Raw genomic sequence first — 23,271 nt, forward strand, 5'->3', positions numbered from 1 at the left:
GGTCCAAGAGCCGCTTCTGCGATTTTTCACTTAGTCTCAACTTTCTGCATCTGCGATGCTATCTCCGCACATGCGCCATCGTAGGTGCGGTTACCCAACCGTTTCTGCGGTCATAGCCTACCTCACCTTCTTCCGCTTCTGCGACCTTCTACCTCGCATCTGCGGCATCGCACCTGCGGTCCCCAATCCGCAGGTGCGGAAATCCAGAAGCAGAAAATCTGCAGCTCACTAGAATTCCAAACTTCTTCGTCAACCATCCGAAATCACCCTGAGGCCCTCGGGACCTCAACCAAAAGTACAAACATATCACATAACCTTATTCAAACTTATACCAATCTTCAAGACACCTCAAATAACATCGAATCAACCAAAACACATCGGATTCAAGCTTAAGTTTTCAAATTCTTCCGAATTACGCTTTTGATCAAAAACTCAACCAAACCACGTCCGAATGACTTGAAATTTTTGCACACACATCCCAAATGACACAATGGAACTATTGCAACTCTCGAAATTCCATTCTGACCCCTATATCTTTTCGCCAATTCAAGCCTAAATCTACTCCATGCCTCCAAAATACATTCAGATCACGCTCCTAAATCCCAAACCACCTCCCGAATCTATCCAAACTATCGGAACTCACATCCGAGCCCTCTAACAAATAAGTCAACATCCGATTGACTTTTTCAACTTAAGCTTCCTCAAAAGAGACTAAGTGTCTCAAACCTTACTAAATCCTTTCCGAACCCGAGCCAACCAACCCAATCATATATAGAACCAATAGACAAAGCAATAAGAAACAGAAATGGGGGAAACGGAGCGCTAACTCATGAGACGACTGGTCGGATTGTCACAATAATGCGGACTTACTCGAGGCCTCAAATCACACCAAATAATATCAAAACTACGAATCGCACCTCAATTCAAGCCTAATGAACTAATGCACTAACTTCCAAAACTCACGCGCGAATCAGATCAATGCAACTCGGAATGACCTCAAATTTTGCATGCAGGTCTCAAATGACACGACGGAGCTACAACAACTCTAGAGATCACAATATGAACCTAATATCAACAAAGTCAAATCCCGATCAAACATCTCAACATTCCAAATCTTCACCTTTTCAACTTTCTCCAAAAGCATCAAATCAACCTACAAAACCTCCAAATTCAAATCCGGACATACATTTATGTCTAAAAACACCATACGATACGAAGCTATTGGAATCATCAAAACACAATTTCGGAGTCATCTACACAAAAGTCAAACTTTGGTCAACTCTTACCACTTAAACTTTTAAAACAAGAATCATTTTTCCAAATCAATCTCAAATCGGCCGTAAATTGAAACCGACCATACACCATAAGTCATAATACATAATATGAAGCTTCTCAAGACCTTAAACCACCGAACTAGTATAAATAACACAAGCAATTTCAATATCAAACTTTACGTCACGCATCGATATAATAACATATTTTAACGCATTACATTATTAATCACGCATTACATTATTAATCACGCATCGATCGATATAATAACATATTTTAACGCATTACATTATTAATATCATGATTTTGTATGCATTAATTATGCATAGGATAATACCAAATATGATATATGACTAGTGCTTGCATAACTAATTCATCGGTTCAAATTGATAAGGTATTATTAATACACAAAGCGCATTATTTTCCTACCAAACGACCCTTAATGACTTTTGAACACATACCAAGAAAAAGTTGCATCACTAAGCTAATTACAACTTTAATCTCATGAACCTCACATGAGATTAAGGTAATGATCATTTGCTTTTGTCGGTATTTTTAAGGAGGTCATCAGAGTCATCACCCGTCTTATGGAAGTTCCCTTTGCCAGGAGGCTCTTTTAAATTTTCTTTTACAGATTCAAAATTAGTGTCACCCATTGTAGCCGCCGCTTCCATTGTCTTGTCTACTGTTTGGCTGGCAAAACCCTGCCTATCTTTCTCTTCTGCTACTCTTTTTAAATGTTCTTTATCTTCAGCCATCTCATCTGCCACTCTCATGAATTCCTCTGCTGTTGTAGGCGCTTTTTCTTCTGCATGATGTTCGTAATTTTCCTTGATTGATTGTGTATACCTCTGCCCCATCAAAGTAAATTAAGCATGTTACGTTGTCACGGAACTAAGCTTGTAAAAGGATTAAAAAAAAAAAAAACTGCAACAGCTAGCCTCATTCGCAGCAATATAATACATCCGTCTCAATTTACGTCTCAATTATTTAAAAAAACAAAAAGATAAACTTTTAAAACTTTAATCTAAAGCAAACCATAGATATTATGTTAAATATTGTGCGGCTGTAATACATCATTCCATTAAGGGTAAATTATGAAATTTATTAAAGTAAAATTTTTAAAAATCAAAAAGTACAATAATATTTGGGCTAGACTAAAAGGAAAATACGAACACATAAATTGAGACATGGGGAGAGAAAGATGAAAATTATCGTCGATTAGTATCAATTGACTAGAGGAGCCGAGCTACATGGTCCTAATTAAGTGCAAAGGTGACATAACGGTATTGGTCTAGTCGTAAGTTCGTATTCTAAGTATTATAAAAGAACAACCATGTACATTAAGCTCTCGTTATACGCAGGGTTCGAAAAAGAGTCGGATCACAGGGTCTATCGTACGCTGTCTTATCCTACATTTCTGTATGAGGTCATATTCTAAGTATTATATTTCCTTAAATATTTTTCGATTATTTTTTAATCCTCTTGTTAGAATCTCTGGAATTTACACTGACTGACTACATGACATTTCCAAATTAATTGGATTTTTAAATATTCTGTTGGAAAGCAATAATATAAATAAAGAAATAAGGAGAAAGAGATATACCCGTAGTACAGATATGGGAACAAAGGGGACGAGGCGTTGTTTCAATCGAGATACATGCGATGTACTGTAAAAGTACAGAAGCTTAAAACCACTAATGGCCATGGATGTTCCTTCTTCCTAATATTTTACAAGTCACAACAAATTAAGAGAGGGTCTTAACAGAGAACAATACTTTTTTTTCTGAGTTTTAAGTCCATCGGCAAAGATAAAAATGTTAAGAGGGCAAGTGACAACCAAAGAGTCCTTTGCACAGCTTATGAGCTTTTAACACGTTGCGCTTGTTCCGAAACGTGGCGGACAATTCACTAAGTTTGCTCCCACGTCATATCCCTGCAGCAAATATATCGAAGAAACAAAAGATAAGACAACCCTTTGGAATTATCTTTTCCTTTTCTAGTTTTTAGTTGTTATTTTTTCGTAAGATGTCAATCTTGACAAATAAATTTATACTAGGAAAATATAAACAAATAAATTGAGAAGTAATCTTGAGTTGGATGTATAATCCATCTCGACTCACCTGTTTGTGTAATACTTCATCTCTTTGTTGGTTCATATATAAGTGCACTCTTTTACTAAGTTACATTCGATGTTTTCTTTTTAACATATATTTTTACTAGTATTTCTTTTGGATATGTTGATTTGTTTATTTTGATATATGATCACGCGCAACTTTAGTCCTAAAAAGGATAAGCAGTCGCTGCAAATGTGTGATGACGTAATAGGTCATTTATAGTTTTAATCCATAATTCTATGTTCGAAACCTCAAATAGTTCCGTTTAACCTTCCTCGATTTGCGTGCACAGTATGTATCTTCTTCCGAAAGGTTTTTATGTGAAAAATTGATTTAAATGTGAAATCGTGCTTTAAAACTCATTTGAGTTGATTTCGGTCAACATTTTGAGAAAACAGATCCGGATTCGTATTTTTACGGTCTCGGTGGGCCCGTATCGTGATTTGGGAGTTAGGCGTATGCCCGGAATCGAATTCGGAAGTCCCTAGCTTGATTTATCACAATTTGTTGAAAATTAGAAGTTTAAAGGTTTAAAGAAATTCCAAATTTAATCGAAGTTTGACCTTGTTGCTACCGGGTTCGGATTTTGGTTTCGAAACTTGGTATAAGTTCATTACTATGTTTATGACTTGTCCGTAAAATTTGGTGCAAAACGGAATTGATTTGGCGTAATTCGGACGTCCGATTGTTAAAATGAAAGTTCTTAAGTTTCATTGAAAATTTCATTAATTTTGGAGTCCAATTCGTAGTTCTAGGTGTTATTTGGGTATTTTGATCACGCGAGTAAGTTCGTATGATATTTTCGGACTTGTATGCATGTTTGGTTGGGAGCCCCGAGAGCTTGGGTGAGTTTCGGATAGGCTACGGGTGTTTTAAACTTAGAAATTTCTAATTTTTGAACTTCTGCTGTGATCTGTTGTTTTCTTCTTCGCGATCCAGAGGAGTAATCTGGGCAAGGGGAGTTTTTTTCATCGCGAACTTAAGCTTGAAGACCTGGGAAGGGGGACCAGAGTCATTCTTCTATGCGAACGCGAGCATTGGCTCGCGAACGCGAAGACCTGGGGGAGCAGCCTTCGCGAATGCGTGAATGAATTCGCGAACACATAGGCCTTTTGGGTCGTTGTGTATCGCGAAGTGGCAGGCCCTTCGCGAACGCGAAGAAGGCCTAACGCCCAGACCATAAAACATTTCAAATACGGGATTTCACCCATTTTCACCATCTTTCCATTAAAGCTCGGTCTAGAGGTGATTTGGAGGAGAAATTTCATCACCCTTTCATAGGTTAGTGTACTTTCACTTATTTTCTTCCATTTCCATCATCACCCATTATTTCTAGCCTTAATTTTTGTTCCTCCATGATAAAAAATTAGGAATTTGGAAAGAATTGGGTATTTTTGCAAATTCGGGATTTAGACCTCAATTTGGGGTCAAATTTTAAAACTAATTACATAATCAGGCTCGGGGGTGAATGGATAAATGGATTTTGGTCCGAATCTCGGATTTTGACCAAGTGGGCGTGGGGTTGACCTTTTTTGATTTTTTGAAAAAAGTGTAAAAATCTTAACTTTATATATTGTAATTGATTTCCCTATCATTATTTGATGTTATCGAGTCGATTTTGGTTAGATTCAATTGGTTTGGAGGCAGATTCTAGAGGAAAGGCCTTAATAGAGCTCTGACTTGATTGCGGAGTGAGGTAAGTTTTGGTTTAACCTTAATTTGAGGGAATTAGGAACCCTTAAGCTATGTGCTATGTGAAATTCATGTGTTGCGGTGTATATGCGAGGTGACGAGTGTATATACGCCGCCAAAATACTTATTTCTCTATTTTTCCGCATTTCATTAATTATTTCATTCCAAGTCTTAACTGTTATATGCTTTAAATGCTTCCCATGTCTTTATTTGCTACTTCTCATTTATTATTCTCCTGTTAAAAAAGTTAGATTATCCCATGCTTCCATGATTTACTGCTACTTGCCTTAAATGACTTATTGTACCATTTACTTGTCATTTATTTGACTTGTCTTACTGTTTAATATTAATCATAGTGAATTCTTAATTTGAGACGAGATTTCCTTTCTGGTTCTGCTTCATATTCGTCAATCGTAAAGATTCTTGTGATTCGAGTTGTTAAATTGATTACACTTATTGATTTATTAATATTGTATGGTGGAATCGGGTTGTGTACCGCAACAGGTAAAATAAGGGTGAATTGATATGGCAAAATAAGGGTAAATTTATATTGATACGGTGGGATCGGGTTGCGCGCCGCAACAGGTGAAATAAGAGTGGATTGATATGGTGAAATAAGGGTGAATTATGATATTGATTTTGATTATATGATGGGATCGAGTTGTGCGCGACAACATATATTTACTTATTATTATTGATGTTTATATGATGGAATAAGGGAGAATTGTGTTGTACGGTGGGATCGGGTTGCGCACCGCAACAGTTTATGTGATTTACATTCCTGATTGTATTGTGTCGGCTTTGATACTTTCATACGAGACTCTATGAATTGGTATTTCACGCATTTACTGGTTTTTCTTCGGGGATTGAGTTACTTTCATGTGTTAACTGCTTTAATTCGTTTCCATATTTTTCTTTCCTATCATTATTTCATACTGTGTACAGGTTATATTGTAAGTGACCCACCTTAGCCTCCTCAGTACTTCGTCGAGGTTAGGCTTGGCACTTACAGAGTACATGGAATCGGTTGTATTCATACTACACTCTGCACTTCTTGTGCAGATTTTGGAGTTGGTCCCAACATCGGTCCGTAGATTGCTCGGGTTGGCTATCAGTACGGAGACTTGAGGTTCAGCTGCTCGGCGTCCGCAACCTCCCTAAAGTCCCCTTATTCTTTATCTTAGCTGTGCATTTTCCTTCAGATAGCTTTACTTTTATTCAGACCTTTATTTGTACTATTCTAGAAGCTCGTGCACCTGTGATACCATATTCGGGGTTATATTTATATAATTCTGTTGTATTGTTTTTCCGCACTTTATTTCGGTTCCATCTCATTTGTTTTAGTAATTGGCATCATTTAAATTTGGTTTGTTTAAAAAATAACTTAAAATGCATCTAACGTTGGCTTGCCTGCAAGTGAAATGTTAGGCGCCATCACGGTTCCGAAGATGAGAATTTTGGGTCGTGACAAAATATAATTCGGTCTAAGAGTCTGATGTAGAATCCCAGAAAGATCTAAGATTTAGCTACAACTGTTAAGTATCACTGAAGACATGCTCGAACAATTCCTAAGTTATAAATATAAAGATTCTTATATCTAACTAATTAACTAACATATTAAAGGAGTGAATTAACAACTAAAGATACTAAGGGTTGGAGACAAGATTAAGGAGGTCTAGAGTTATGATTTCCCCAATTGTCAGAATCCATCCCGCTACCTATTCTATAATTTTGCCTAATTATTCTCTACCGATCGTGAGCACTCGACTTATCATAATTTTCTCTTGGACAACTACAATAATGTATTAGTCATATTCTCTCGAACTACGCTAGCTCGCCCTTTTTCACCGCTCACTATGATCACGTCAAAGTTTCGTTATCTCTAACCCGGCTTTTAAACTCGCCATATTGATCTCTCATATATATTAGGAATGACGTTCTTCAACAACCACCTAATATGTACTCTTTTCCAAGTAATACATAATAAATAGGCATCCTTAATTGAGAGCTCTTCAATTAACTAAAATAAGAACGTAGTTGAACAAATAAAAAAAATTCAAAGACTTAATTATATCAAAACATATCAAGAATTTATCCTACAAAAGGTTCCATCAAAACCCTAGTAACAAAATTATCTACTCATAAACGTATGTAAAACTACAATACTAAAATTTGTAACCAATAATGAAAATAGGAAGAAGAAAGTGAAAAACTCGTAGAAGAATTCTCCCCCTTGCTTCTTGTGTGTTCTTGCCTACTTCGGTCGAATTCTCCTCCTTAGGTCGAATCTCCCCTCCTAAAGTGAGTTTAAGGAATATTTATATGTGATAGGATTTGCATGGGGCGAAATAATACAAGCCTACTTCGGAATAGTCTTTTTAGGTTAGCTCGTTCACTCTCTCGTGCGCACGTGAGAGTGAACGAGCAAAGTTCTTTTCTTTTTCTTTTCCTTCTAGGTCTCTCATGCACTTCTATGCCTTTTTTGCTATAATCCGCTATTTTTTTTTCAACCTCCTCTCAGCTAGCTCGTTCACACTCTTGTGTGCACGCGAAAGGGAACAAGCGAAGTTCTTCTTTTGTCTTTTAGTCCCGAATCAACTTCTTTTGCACACCTTTCGTCCATCTTGCTCCTACACATAAGAATGCACGTAATGATCATAATTCACTAAAAAACTCATGTAACCTACCGTAACCACACAAGTTATGAGATGAAAGTACACAGAAAAATATGCATTTTAAGCCGTTTATCAATACCCCACACTTATACTCTTGCTTGTCCTTGAGCAACTTTTAAAATTAAGCACAACGACAAAAAACACATTTCAATAAAAAATTACTCAAGCATCACACCAATGACAATGATTTATACCAACACATAGAACCCAACATAAGAACTATTAACATTTTTCTTTAAAGTAGACCCATGCCAACACTATTTAAAATATTAGTGCGACTTCTTCTAACATCCTAATCTCAAGATATGACTCAAATATATTTCCTACTACGACTCACTTCTTATGTCAACTCAAAATGCCTGAACTTTACCAATCCTTTGTACATCATGTGCTCTCACCACAATCAAAGAGAGAAATTAGTCCACACACTCAAATTGCATTTAAGTATAATTTACGGACTTACAAATCGAAAGAATTCACTCTCTCACAAAGCAATTCATATACATCCCGAGGTTGTACCATAGACTTGTCCGTAGTGTATGTCTTTACTAATTTAAGCTTGTGGAGTCTAGGATCAATTAGGTCTTTCCAGGTTGTAATGTAGGCTAAGGGATGGGTAGGATATATTTGGATATAGTGACTAACCCTCCTAAGCACTTTAATACACTACACTTAACTTTCAAATACATACTCTTCATGACCAATTCAAGCAATGCTACGAAACCATATACAATTTAACCCTTCTTCTTTAAGCACGACTATGTATTCACTAGCCCGGATTAACAGGAATATGAGGTGTATTTTCTAATTTTTTTCATTTTTCTTTTTGTATTTTCTTTGATTTTTTATTTTTTTCCAACACTCTCCAAACTTGGGTTGCTCGGCCAATGATCTTTCAAAACATACGTGCACCTTTTGGCTTTCCTGTGGTTCCCCTCAAAAGTTACCCCAACTCTCACCTTACTCTTCTAACGACTTAAGTGCTTTCGGAGGTAAAGGTTCAAAAAGATCTAATTAAGAATAAAAAGGAATCTGCTATAAAGTGGGTGCCAAAGAAAAAGTTTTATAGGCTGAAATGGGCTATCTAAGGATAATTTTATTTATGGTGGCATACTAGCTTAATGGACAATCAAAAAAATGCCTACATCATCTCCTAGACTCACTAAGCTTACTTATTTCCTTTCGACTAATACACGGGGCAAGTTCTAGACTAACACAAGATAACACAGAATGTAATCAAGACCTCACATCACGCAATGCACATGATTCACTCTGGATGACTCAGGCCCGACTCTTAAGTTAAACAACTAAGCACGGTCATCATATTAATTCAACACATGTAAGTAACCACAGGAGTTAAAAGATGAGCCTAAGTGTCAAAAGAAAGTCACATATATTCTTAAGACATGTGGGCACATAGAACATGAAGAAGATAATAAGCTCAAATGGTATAGCTCTAAGTCCCGGCATAAAACATGTCAAAAAGCATAGATATTCAAGTTCTTCTCATTCCATTACTGTTTCTAAAAAGGAAAGGAGAATTTTTTCGTATTTTTTTCTTAGACTTTACACCCTCAAGAAAACGGTTTAAGAAATATATCGTCGGGAAAAGTCCAATTTTTTTTTTGAAAATCTACCTAAAAAATATTATCCAATTCAAAGAGTCATCCCTTTAAAAAGAACTGTGGCCATAAGAAAAAACAAGAGGGATTATTTCTACCTAATTATGCTTTTATATATTTTTTTAGCATACATAACATAGCACAAGAAATCACCCAGACAGTCTTCTCCCACCCCACACTCAAAATTGTGCATTGTCCCTAATGCACACCATATATAACAAGAGGGTAAAAGAAACTCCCTAGTAGGCCAAAGGCCGAAGCATTAGCAGCTCATGGAGTACTCAGACTTCTCTCGGGAATTGGTCCTTTGTGCGGGCACCCCATACTTAGTTCCAACCATCTTGCTTTATTTTGCTTCCTTCCAATTGCCTTCACGTCTCATGCTCCTACTCCTATAAAATCAAAACAATACTACAAAAATAATACAATACAACAAATAATTAAAAAACTACAAATAATTAAAATTAGTAAAGTTGGATTGTCTCCCAACAAGCGCTTGATTTAACGTTACGGCTCGAAGTGAATCACTTTTTGCCTCCACCTCGAGCTTATGAATTGAACACCAAGTTTTGCTTCGAGCTTAAGATTATGCTATTTGGGCGGTACAAATTCTTGCTAGCCAAAAATTAAATAAATTCTCATGCACTTTTTGGCTCTCGACCGAGGAGTGTCACCTTGCCTAGATGGCCTTGAAAATTTCAAAATATAAGGCTCATCTACCTCTTCCCTTGACCTTTTTTTATGCTCATAAGGATCAATTTTCATTTCACTATCTGAACATAATGTAGAGAAGTATTTGGACTAAGGTCCAACGTGCTCCAATACCTAAACTTCAAGATTTCAGCCTCCTCGACACAAATTATACTAGAGTCGGCTAAATATATATCCTCAATGTCCTTGCATGACTCTAACATCATTTCTTCAATATTGACATTATCAAATTCTAGCTGGTTATAGTGTTGGTGTTCTACTTTGGACCCCTCTATTGGTACCTCAAATTCTGTCTCTAATGCACAATGCTCCTGGATACTATCCATAATATTAACTTGTTGATCATTAAAAGCTTCAATTAGTTGACTCACTTGAGCTTCCAAGTTGCGAATACTTGCCTCTTGACTTTGCATCTGTAGTTGTGTCTCATTATTATTTACCACAAGGTACCTTAGCATATCCTTGATCTCTTTCAGGTCATCATCCCTAGGTTCTTTGTTCTTATTAACTTCACAAGAAAAGGTAGAACCATCATAGTAAGGGGTTGGAGAGGATAAGAAATATAAGCAGAACCATGAAAGTAACCATTTTGACCACCACACACATCACATACATTTGACAAATATGATTGAGTTAGTGCACATAACTCTCTCTCAGAATCGATAATTTTGCCACGAGTGGTTTTCTTCGCAATATATATAAGGATCAAAAGTAGAATGACTAACACATAAACTCCTATAATTCCAAGATATCATGTTTCTCAAATCAACAAGTAGAATAAAGTAAAATTAAAAAAAAAACAAAATAGAAGTTCAAACTTAAAACCTAGCAATATATACAACTACATCGTTAGTTCTCCGACAACGGCGCCCAACTCTAGTCTTAAAAAGGATAAGTTGTAATGACCCGATCGGACATTTTGAGAATTAGCATCTCGTTAGATGGCTTAAGGTCTCGATCAGCTTCGTATTATGTGTTATGACTTGCATGCATGGACGAGTTAAGTTCTTGGATGATTCGGAGCCAATTTGGAAGAAGGATTCTTGTTTTGAAAGTTTAAGCGGTAAGAGTTGATCGGAATTTGACTTTTGTGTAGACGACTCCAAAATAGTATTTTGATTATTCCACCAGCTTCGTATGGTGATTTTGGACTTAGGCGTGCATCCGGATTTGGATTTGGAGGTCCGGAGGATAATTTGAAGCATTTCGGCGAAAATTAGAAAGTTGAAGTTTTGGAAGGTTGAGAGGTTTGACCGGAAGTTAACTTTGTTGTTATTGGGGTCAAAATGCAATTGCAAGAGTTGTATTAGCTCCATTATGTCATTTGGGACTTGCATGCAAAATTTGACGTCATTTCGGGTTGGTTTGATATGTTTTGGCACGAGTTTTGGAAGTTGGAAGATTTGAAAGTTCAAGTTCGATTCGTGGTTTTGACGTTGTTTGATGTGACTTGAGGCCTCGAGTAGGTCCGCAGTATGTTATGGAACTTGTTGGCACATTTCGACATGGTCCCGAGGGCCTTGAATGTGTTTCGGATGGGCTACGAGCCATTTCTTTATGCCTTAGAGTTGTTGATTTTGTCATCTGGTTTTTCTTCATCGCGTTCGCGACTATGCCTTCACATTCGTGTAGCGTTATTTGGAGGCACGTAGTATTTTCCTTCGTGTTCACAAATCACGTAGCTTGGAAGATGTTTGCCTCCACATTCACATAATGCTTTTTATTTGGGACAGTGATTTTCCTTAATTGCGATCACACCCTTTCTCTTGTGATTGAGAAGTGTGGCCTTGGCAGTTGGTAATTCTTCCTCTTCTGCGATCACATGAGTCCATACGTGATCACGTAGCATATTTTTGGAGTAGTAATTATTTGTCACGACCCTAAACCCAGATCCGGATGGCGTCTCTCATGAAGACAAGGCCAGCCAACTAGTCCCAATTCAATTTTTAAACAGTTAAACATTAATAAACAGTCTAAGCATGAGTAAATAAACCAAAGACTAAGCAAAAGATTGTATAATGTGCGGAATACAGCCCAAACACAGCCCGATACCGGGTGTCACAAGTCACGAGCATCTACTAGGTTCTAAATACAACTGAAAAGTCTAAAATGTACAAAATACAGACTAATGAAATAAAGTGGGAGAAGAGCAGTGTTGCGAACGCCGGCAGCTACCCTGCTAAACTCCGATGACTCTATCTCCGATCAGCTAATACCCGTTACCGGGTTCACAAATACCTGAATCTGCACACAAGGTGCTCTCAGTAAAGTGATTACTCCAACTCAGTGAGTAATAATCATAACTAAAGTCTGAATGGTAAGAAATCACAAAAAGTGCATCAACATGTTGTATAGAAGCAGTACAAAACCAATAAAAAAACAATGAAGCTGAAAAATTTCTTAAAAACATCTTAGCTCAGTTTAACTTCTTTGAAAATGACTTTTCAACAGTTACGCAAATGAACGCCAAACAATTAGTGCAGATAAGCACAGAAAATCTGCCCCTCAGGCACAAATACACAATTAAACAGGTAATGACAGGCAAATAAGAAAGATAAGCACATAAGGTTCGCCCCTCGGGCACAGTGTCAACAATCCGCCCATTAGGCAATATCTCAGAACAATACCAGCCCCTCGGGCAATCACATAGAACAACACCAGCCCCTCGGATATATCTCACATCACAATGGGTACCCACGCTCACTGGGGGTATACAGACTCCTGGAGGGGCCCCTTACGGCCCAAGCGCAATATCAAGCCACCTCGTGGCATCATAAACAGGCTCTCGGCCTCATATCAATATCAAGCCACCTCGTGGCGTACAATCTCAGGCCCTCGGCCTCATAATCAATATCAGTGTATCACCGCTGCAGCGTGCAGCCCGACCCAGAAGATATCCTCACAACACAGGCCCTTGGCCTTACTCAATCAAAAATCACATAAGCCTCTCGGGCAATAGTAAAACAGTGTTTCTCAGCCCAAAACATCATTTAAATATCATTTGAGTATTAAAACTGAGTGAACATGGCCGAGTTTTGAAAAACAGTGGAAAATAACATGACTGAGTTCAAGTATAAAGTCAAAACAGTGAGGCAATATCAACAAAAATCCCCGAAGGGTTCACATAGTTGGCACTAGGCCCAAATATGACATTCAGCCCAAATAATGATGATAGCAAATAGGTTTCAATCAAATACGCGGTAAAATTATCAATCGGGATGGACCAAGTCACAATCCCTAATAGTGCACGACCCCACGCTCGTCATTAAGCATGTGTCTCACCTCAATATAGCATTACGATGTGCAATCCGGGGTTTCAAACCCTCAGAACATCATTTACAATCATTACTCACCTCGATCCGGTCCAAACTCTAGCCCGCGATGCCTTGCCCGCACAAATCAACCTCTGGATGCTCCAAATCTAGCCACAATCAGTACATAATTATTAAAATATGCAAAGGGAACAAAGTCCACTGGAAAATATCCAATTTTACATCAAAATCCCAAAATTGCTCACCCCCCCAGGCCCACATCTTGGAATCCGATAAAATTAACATCAATGTAATCCTCATCCTCACACGAGTCTATACATATTAAGAACATCAAATCGGACCTCAAATCCCCACTCAAAAGCTTAATCTCAAGCCCTAATTACCCATTTTTGCTACTGATTTTTCCATGGATTTCAAGCTTACAATGATAGAACTCATCATAGAAACAAGTTTAGGGACCAAAAATCTTACCTCCATGAAATCCTCTTGAATTCCCTCTTCAATTAGCTCTCCCAAGCTTCAAAATTGCCCAACAATGGAGGTATTTAGCCTCAAAATCGCGGAATAGCCCTTTTAAATCATTCCACCCAGGCATAAAAATCCTTCTTCGCGAACACGGTCAAAGCCTCGCGTTCGCGAAACACAAAATTACTTTGACCAAATTTCCTTCACCGTGAACATGTCCTACCACTCGCAAACGCAAAGACTTGGCTCCCTAACCCAACGTGAACGCGACTCCCTTTCCGCGAACGCGAAGAACAAATAAATTCTCAAACCCAGCTACTCACTTCCCCTACGCAAACGTGGAGCCTCTCTCGCGAATGAGATGCACGACGAACCCAGCCCTTCGCGAACGTGAAGGTTAAAATCTCCACCTCACCAGCTAACCCTTCGCGAACGCGAGGGCCTACTCGCAAACGCGAAGGCCAAATGCCTACAGCACTGAACAGAAATTTTCTGCAACTTTGCAAAACATGAAATGGTTCGATTGACCACCCGAAACTCACCCGAGGCCCTCAGAACCTCAACCAAATATGCCAACATATCCCATAACCTCATTCAAACTTATTCCAACCTTCGCAACACTCAAAACAACATCAAAATACCAAATTCGCATCGGATTCAAGCCTAAGAATTCCAAAACCTTCTAAATTACGCTTTCGATAAAAAATCCAACCAAACCACGTCCGAATGACCTAAAATTTTGCACACACATCCCAAATGACACAACAGAACTACCGCAACTTCCAGAAATCCATTCTGACCCCTATGTCAAAATCTCACCTATCAACCGGAAAACACCAAAACCTCAATTTCGCCAATTCAAGCCTAAACCTTCCACAGACTTCCAAAATGTATTCCGATCACGCTCCTAAGTCCCAAATCACCCAATGGATCTAACCAAATCATAAAAATTCTGATCCGAGATCATATACAAACAAGTCAAATCTTGGTCAAACCTTTCAAATTTCAAGCTTCAACTGAGGACTATTTCTTCCAAATTCATTCTAATTACCCTGAAAACCAAAACCAATGATTTACATAAGTTATAATATATCGCACAGGGCAGGTCACACTCGAGAACTGACGAGCAAAGTGCAAAAGCTCAAAGCGACTGGTCGGGTCGTTACATTATTTCTTCTTCACGATCGTGTTACTTCTTCCGCGATCGCATTACTTCTTCCACGATTGCATGTGCAAACACCTAGGCAGAATATAAAAGTACTCTATTTCGAATGATAGACCTTTTTAAAATTTTTGGAGTTGTAGACCTCGAATTTGTGCGATTTTTCGTGGTTTTATCAAGCAAATGGGCTAAGTGTTCTTTACCCGGAATTTATTATATTCCGTGATTCTATCGTTATTTTTATATTACAATTAGTGTTTTGAGTTGAGGAAAAATGGGAATTTTTGAAGAAACCTTTTCAAATGTAAAATGATGATTTGAGAGACGAATTGATATCGGAATTTGATAATTTTAGTATGATTGAACTCGAATCGAAATGGATGTTCGGGTTTTGTGAATGTTATTGGCTTTCAAGGTGTGGGCCCGGGGGTTGACTTTTTAGTTTTTGTTAAAAGTTGAGGCTCTATTATCTGGAATTGTTTCTTATGAGTTTTATTTATGATTTGAAGTTATTTTGGCTAGATTTAAGCCGTCCGAAGGTTGTTTCAATTGAAAGGGCCATATTAGAGTATCGGTCTAACTATTTTATGGTAAGTATCTTGCCTAACTTTGTGTGGGGGAAACTACCCCTTAGGAATTGAGTCTTTGATGCTAATTGTGTCATGTAAAGTCCGTGTACGCGAGGTGACGAGTATGTGCTTGGGCTTATTTGTGCAAAGTTGACCGTTTAGGGCTCTTAGGTTCTTCTATTCATTAGATATGAAGTTGTTTTGTTACGTTGAATCCCCCATTTACTAGTTTCACCTCTACATATCTTAATTGGAATTAATTGTTTTATGTTCCACTCTTATTGCCTATTTGACTCTTATGTTCCATAACTGAAGTTGTTGCCTCTTTTATTACTGTGACATCCTTCCCTAATTGCCTTGCCTTAATTGAAGTTATTATTATCTTTTCTGTAATTTACTTATCCTTAATTGAATTTGTTGTATCTCTTTCGCAATTGCTCAACCCTAAATGAAGTTTAGGTATCCCTTATCATAGTAGACTTATCCTTATTTGGAATTATTGACTCATGTTATCTCTCTTGTTGTCAAATTGTGCTTTTGTGGAATTATTGTTACATATTATTTCTCCCTTGTTGAGCTATTCCTGTTGAGACTAGTATTCTCTGTTGTGTCTTTCTTTCTGAGCTTGTTCCACCATTTCTTTGTGTTCCAAAGTCTTGAGTTGATTTACTTGTCGTATTCCCGTGTTATTGTTGTTGTTGTTGTTGTACTCGGTGTTGTTGAGCCGAGGGTTATGCGCGGTTATGGTATTGAAATTATCTCGAGGAGATGTGGTGGAATATGTGCACATGTTGTGGAGGTCATTCTATTGTGTTTTTGGCACATGATATTGTTGGAAGGATTTGTCAGGTATTTGCACGAGGTTTCTGCCATGTTATTGTTACTATTGATGTTGCACATGCGGCATGACAAGGCGGTCTATATCTGTATTTATGAGCATGTGGCGAGACAAGGTAGGAATATTACTATGTGCGTGCGACGAGACAAGGCGGGCATTTACTATATTATTGCGCACGTGGCAAGACAAGGTGGGCTATGTCAGGGAATGAATTGTGATGACTTGTGATGTCCTGGGGGCATTGTTGTTGTCGATATTTGTGTAATGGCGTGCCTAACTTATGTGAGTTTTACCTTGTGTAAATTATGGAGATCGTTTCTTATGTGCCGTTCATTTCATCTACTCTTACTCATTGGTCTGAATTGTGATAGAACACTTGCACAAGCATACACGTAATTAGTCACCCCTATTGGTTTAAGATGGATCCTGATGTTATTGACCATTTATACGTACTCCCGTCTACTTGCTTTCTACGTAAGAATTATTTTATTGGCACGTGAGTCGTCCATGTAGTTATCAGTTATAATAAGGGCACAAGATGTCAAGTGATTAGGGTTCAAGAATTAGGACCCATAAGCGGTGATTATGAGGTTCGGCACCTCATGGAAATGCTTGGACAAAAATCTGGCGTGAAAGTGGTTGTTCTTATTGAGTTGTTGCTGGTTTTCTTTATTTTGATTTCCTTGGACTAATACTACGTCCAGCTTACTCTACGACATTTTTACTTGACTGTTTCCTATTGAATATTGTTATTACTGGTGTCTCGTTGCAAGTATCATTTGGTATTCCTTATCTTTCTTAGTTGTATATTAATATCGTTTCTTTGTTAGTTCATCTTCACATTTGTTCATGTTGTTTAGTCTGGTAGGTGTCTTGATTGTCCCTCGTTACTACTCTACTGATGTTAGTCTTGATACTGACTGGGTACGGTTGTGGTGTACTCATACTATGCTTCTGCACATTTTTGTGCAGATCTATGTATTTCGGAGTTGGTTGATTGTTGGCTAGCTGTATATATCTTGCTATGAAGACTCAAGGTAAACCTTCTTCCGCGTTCGCGGACTTCAGAGTCACCTTCTGATTTTGTACTTGCACTATTTTATCTTTATTTTGAAACAGTTGTACTTAGAGGTTTTTCTAGCAAACTCAGTAGAGCTTATGACTTATACTACCTGTTTTGGGATTGTAAGTTTTGTATAGAGATTTCTCTTTCATATTTGTTAGTCGTTGGTTATATATTGCTATTAATTCAGTAATATTAGGCTTACCTAGTCCTTAAGACTAGGTGCGACAACTTCGTACAGAGGGAAATTTGGGTCGTGACAAGTTGGTATTAGAGCTCTAGGTTCATAGGTGCTACGAGTCATAAGCGAGTTTAGTAGAGACTTGCGGATCAGTACAGAGATGTTTGTACTTATCTTCGAGAGGCTACAGAACTATTAGGACAATTTCACTTCTTTCATTCCTATCATACAAGATTAATCTTGGAGTTTGAGCTTTTATCATTCTATTCTTTCACATATGGTGAGGACACGAGCTACTGTTACTGATGATGCTGCCCCCGAAGTAGGTGTCGCTAAGGATCAGGCTAGAGGCAGAGGCCGAGGAGGAGCACGTGTCGCAGCTAGGGAACCTACCAAAGCAGCAGTCGAGGAGCCGTCAGTAGCTCCGATTGGAGGACAGGTACCGGAGGCGCCCGTTGTTACCCCCGGACTTCAGGAGACTTTAGTACAGTTCTTGAGCATATTTGGTACATTGGCTCAGGCGGGGTTAATTCCAGTTGCACCAACTACTTCAAAAACTGTGGGAGAAGGTCAGAATCCCGCTACCCGTACTATAGAGTAGAGAGTCCATGTTGATCAGATTCCAGGTGTCATAGAGACATAGCCTTTGGTCCTAGTTCAGCCCGTGGTTAGGGCAGCAACAATTGAGGAAGAACAACTTATACTTGCGAGGTTCAAGAAGTATTGTCCTCCTACTTTGGGTGGTTTGGCTTCAGATGATGCACATGAGTTTTTAGAAGAGTGCCACCGCATTCTCCACACTATGGGTATTATGGAGATGAGTGGAGTTGCTTTTACTACATTCCATCTTAAGGGAGCAGCATATCAGTAGTGGCGAGCATACGAGTTGGGTAGCACGGTCGATGCTACTTCACTTTCTTGGACTCAGTTTTCAGAGATGTTCCTGAGAGAGTTTGTCCCTCAGACCCTTCGAGATGCATGGCACATGGAGTTTGAGCAACTACGCTAGGGCACTATGTTAGTGTCAGAGTATACCGTTAGGTTCAGTGATTTGTCTAGACATGCATCTACTTTGGTTGCTACAGTTAGAGAGAGAGTCTGTAGGTTCATTGAGGGGCTCAATCATGATATCCAGTTCAGCATGGCTTGGGAGTTAGAGTCAGATGTTCCATTTCAACAGGTGGTAGAGATCACTCACCAATTCGAGGGCATGTGGGACCAGGAGAGAGAGGATTGGTGGGGCCAAGAGAGAGGACATATGGGGTCATGAGAGAGAGGACATGGAGGATAAGAGGCCTTGCAGACCGAAGAGATCTACTGGTCCCTATTTTAGAGGCAGGGTACGGCAGGGTAGAGGTTTTGTAGGTCAGCCAGTTCAGTTTGCACTTCAAGTTTCGCACAGTGTTTCAGGTACCTATGGGTCTCAGAGTACCCGCACCGCACAGATTCCACATCCACGTTAGCAGAGAGGTTTCTTTGAGTGTGGAGATACTAGCCACATGCTGAGAGATTATCTCAGACTCCGAGCAGATGTGTCACAATGGGGTATTCAGACTAGGAGTTCGGTTCTAGCTGCTGATATCCCTGCACTGCCAGCTTGGGGTACAGGTCAGGCGAGTAGAGGGCGCCAAAGAGGGGGAGGCCCGACCCATTGTTGTGTTTTCTACAGTATGGCTGAGGCTGCTGCATCAGATGAAGTCGTACAAGTATAGTTTCAATTTGTTATAGAGGAGCATCATTTGTATTTTGTTTCGGTTCTGCCAATCGGGGTGAGTCCTCCTATTTTGCTTCACATATGGGTGAGTTTCATGATTTTATACTTTGCTTATGTGTTTATCTCTAATGGGAGATTCTATAGTGGTAGCTCGTGTCTATCGTTTTTTTAATTCATTATTGACACTTATTGTAATAACCCGGACGGTTGTTTTAAGAATTAACACCTGATCTTTATTAATTGCTTTCCCCATATTTATTTCTGCTATTGTGAATTGTCGGGAGGATTCGTTTGGAGTTTCAGAGTGTTTTGGGACACTTAGTCCCTAAATGAGAGCTTAAGCTTTAGAATTTGGACTATAGTCGGAGCAGTGTGAAGACGGCCTCGGAATAGCATTTCATTGGTTCTGTTAGCTCCATTGGGTGATTTTGGGCTTAGGGGCATGTTCGAATTGTGTTTTGGAGGTCCATAGCTTATTTAGGCTTGAAATGCCAAAAGTTGAACTTTTGAGGTTTCTGGTTCGATAGTGAGATTTTGATATAGGGGTCGGAATGGAATTCCGAAAGTTGGAGTAGGTCCGTTGTGTCATTTGGGGCGTGTGTGCAAAATTTCAAGTCATTCGGACGAGGTTTGATAGACTTTTTGATCGAAAGCGAAAATTGAAAGTTTTGGAATCCTTAGGCTTGAATCCGAGGGTGTTTTGATGATTTGATGTTGTTTCGAGTGTTCCGAAGATTGGTACAAGTTTGAATAGTAGTATATGGCTTGTTCGTTTTTTTGGTTGAGGTCCTGGGAGCCTCGGGATGATTTCGGAAGGTTGTCGGAAGAAGTTGGGAGTATGTTTGAACAACTTCAGCTGCTGAACTTCTGTCATAACCGCACCTGCGGATTGGGGACCACAGGTGCGTGATCGCAGAAGCGTGGGAGAAGCTGCAGATGCAACCATGCACTACAGGACCAAAAGTCGCAGGTGCGAGAGGTTGAGCACACTTGCGAGACCGCAGGTGTGGTAAGTGAAGCGCAGGTGTGGCCACAGTGCAATAAGTGCTTTCTGCAGATGCGCACCTAGGTCCGCAGGTGCGAGGAAAAGGACGCATGTGCAGAAACCCTAGGCCAGAACCTATATAAGAGTTCTTTCGCGATTTTCAGCTCTATTTCACCATTTTTATCCGGGATTAAAGCTTTTTCGGAGATTTCTGAGAGAGAATTCAAGGGAGCTTCGTAGAGGTAAGATTTTTGGAACCAAAACTCGTTTATATGGTATTATTCTACTGATTTGGCAAGAAATTTATGGAAAATGAGGGTTAAAATTGGGGGTTTAGGGTTTGAAATTGGAGACTTCGATTTAGGGATTTTGAGGGGTTGTTTGTGGCCCGATTCTAATGTATTTGGTATGTATGAACTCGTGAGAGTGTAATGATTCTAGGTTTGCAAATTTTATCCGATTCCGAGACGTGGGCTCGGGAGACTTTTTGGGCGATTTTCTTAATTTTGCGTGTTAGCTTCGAATCAATTAGTTGAATTAGTTACTTGAAGTTATATTTACATTATGCATTTGATTTGAATAGATTTGGGCCATTTGGAGTCGGGTACTCGTGGCAAGAACGTGATTTCAAGTTGATTGAGCTGGTTCGAGGTAAGTGGCTTGCCTAACCTTGTGTCGGGGAACTCCCCTTAGGATTTCGTATTTTTTTATATGAGTGTCGTGTACGTGAGGTGACGAGTGCGTACACGTGCTAATTGTTGAAATCCCGTTTTCATTAAACTAATACCTATGTTTTCTTGTAATTTAGCAAATACTTGTACTTGAAGCCTCTTGTTTAGATTAGGAAAAGCATGCTTACATGACTTAATTGTCTTACCTGCCTTAATTGCCTACTTGTACTTTGTGCAGCATGTTAGAGAAGAAATTTCTTGAATAGAACTGTGTATTCTTCGGAGATGGTTGTGTGTATACTTTGGGACTATGCGATGATATCCCGGGAGATCCCCCTGCTTGTTTATTTTGGGACTACAAATCGGTATTTCGGTAGATCCCCCTGCACATTTATGATTTGGGACTACGGGACAGCACCCGGTTAATTTCCCATATTGGATATTTACTTTGGGACTACAGATTGGTATTCTCGGAGTTTTCCTTGAACATTTATGATTTGGACTATGGGATGAGATCCTGGTAGATCCTTTGTACATTTACGTTTGGGGCTACGGGACGATATCCCGGGAGATCCCCTGTTGCTATTTCTGTATACTGAGTTAGATTCTTTTCTGTGATTTCATTCGTTATAGCCTGTTAGTATTTCAATTATATTGTCGTATTTTATACTATTTTACCTTATTCTTTCATCTATAATCAGTAGGGCCCTAACCTTTCTCGTCACTACTCGACCGAGGTTAGGCTTGGCACTTACTGAGTACCATTGTGGTGTACTCATGCCCTTTCCTACACATGTTTTTCATATGTAGATCTAGGTTCTTCGGCTTAGCCCTATTTCCAGTGAGGTGAGGCGATCTTCAGAGACTTCGAGGTATATCTTCCGTGTCCGTAGCCCGAGGAGTCTCTCTCTATTCTCACTTCTAGCTTTAGCTATCCTGTATTTACTTTTGTTTAGATATTCTGGAGTTAGAACACTTTGTAGTTATTCCCCAGCTTGTGATTTCATGAGATTCCGGGTTTTGGGAGTTGATTCAGTTTGAGAGTTTATATTTGTATACACCGAGCGGCATCTTAAACGCTTTATTTATGTTTATTTCGTAGTTTTTGGCTAGTTTTTATCTTTCATTTCTTTTTTTGCAAATCGTTAGGCTTACCTAGTCGTAGAGACTAGGTGACGTCACGACAGTTCACGTAGGGTGAACTTGAATCGTGACAGTTATGAGACTAGAAGTGACTTTCTGTTACCTATCATGGTAGGTTTTGATGTGATTTTTGAGTGATTGGTTACGATTTGTGAGTTAGATGCTCTACCGGTGTAGGACTTCAGTATGTGTTGTAATTTTTGTTCGCGGAATTGAATTGGTTGAAGGTTCGGGTGGTATGATGTGCATTCCACTTGTGATTTAGGGTTGAGGGTGAGACCCTCACGGTTTCATGTGATTTGATGTGTTTGTGCTGGGCTGCATGTTGCGGTGGAAGTTATATCAGGATGAGATCCTTGTTATTTGTTCATATGTTTTGTTTCTCCCTTATGAAATCGGTTCATAGTATGGTACTGATAGGGAGTTGTGCCTGTCAAGCTTGTTTGATAGTTCTCTTATGTGATTCCTTGCATGTTCAATCATATACATGTTGTGTTTATTAAGGTTTAGCTTGCGAGGTGTGTGCTCTGGTGGCGTTGGATGTGACTTGTTGATTCGGGTGAATAGTTATGAGGTCTTCATGTTTCTTGCATCATTGTCGGTGTTGTGGAGGTTTGGAATAGGGTTCTAGCTGATTGAGGTTAATTGCCGGTGCTGGATTTGATTATGGGCAGCTATTATGATCAGAGATGTGGTTATAGGCATATATGTAACGCATTACGTCGTGTGGTTGTACCTTGTGGGTATAGGCATAAGTCATTGCAACTGGTTGAGGCTGATATCGGGTGTGGATGTAGGAATCGGATCCTTTGGAGATGATCAGATGGGGAGAAATTCGGTTCTAAGTCTTATTGGTATTGGCGGAAAGGGGTAAATTTTTGTTGAGATGGTGTTGTCGGGCTTATATGGATTGGGGTAACATGGGATCACCCGCGGGTCTGTGTATAGTGAATGCATTCAGTGTTTTGATTACTTCAGGACGATCTTTGGCACGTTCGAGGACGAACGTTTGTTTAAAAGGAGAAGAATGTAACGACCCCACCGATCATTTTGAGAATTAGCATCTCGTTCGGTGGCTTAAGGTCTCGAGCAGCTTCTTATTATGTGTTATGGCTTGCG

At 39.2% G+C, this 23,271-nt stretch overlaps 1 long non-coding RNA gene across 1 annotated transcript; it reads right to left on the bottom strand.

The window, feature by feature from the left end:
* Positions 1-1,591: 1,591 nt before the first annotated feature.
* LOC107806031 (uncharacterized) lies at positions 1,592-3,107 on the bottom strand. The gene is made up of 2 exons (XR_012695960.1): positions 2,879-3,107; positions 1,592-2,123 (listed from the first exon to the last, which is right to left on the bottom strand). It is a non-coding gene; the product is annotated as an uncharacterized LOC107806031 (long non-coding RNA).
* Between the last annotated feature and the right edge of the window lie 20,164 nt (positions 3,108-23,271).

The sequence above is a fragment of the Nicotiana tabacum genome, chromosome 10, assembly GCF_000715075.1.
Source record: "Nicotiana tabacum cultivar K326 chromosome 10, ASM71507v2, whole genome shotgun sequence".
Classification (NCBI taxonomy): Eukaryota; Viridiplantae; Streptophyta; class Magnoliopsida; order Solanales; family Solanaceae; genus Nicotiana; species Nicotiana tabacum.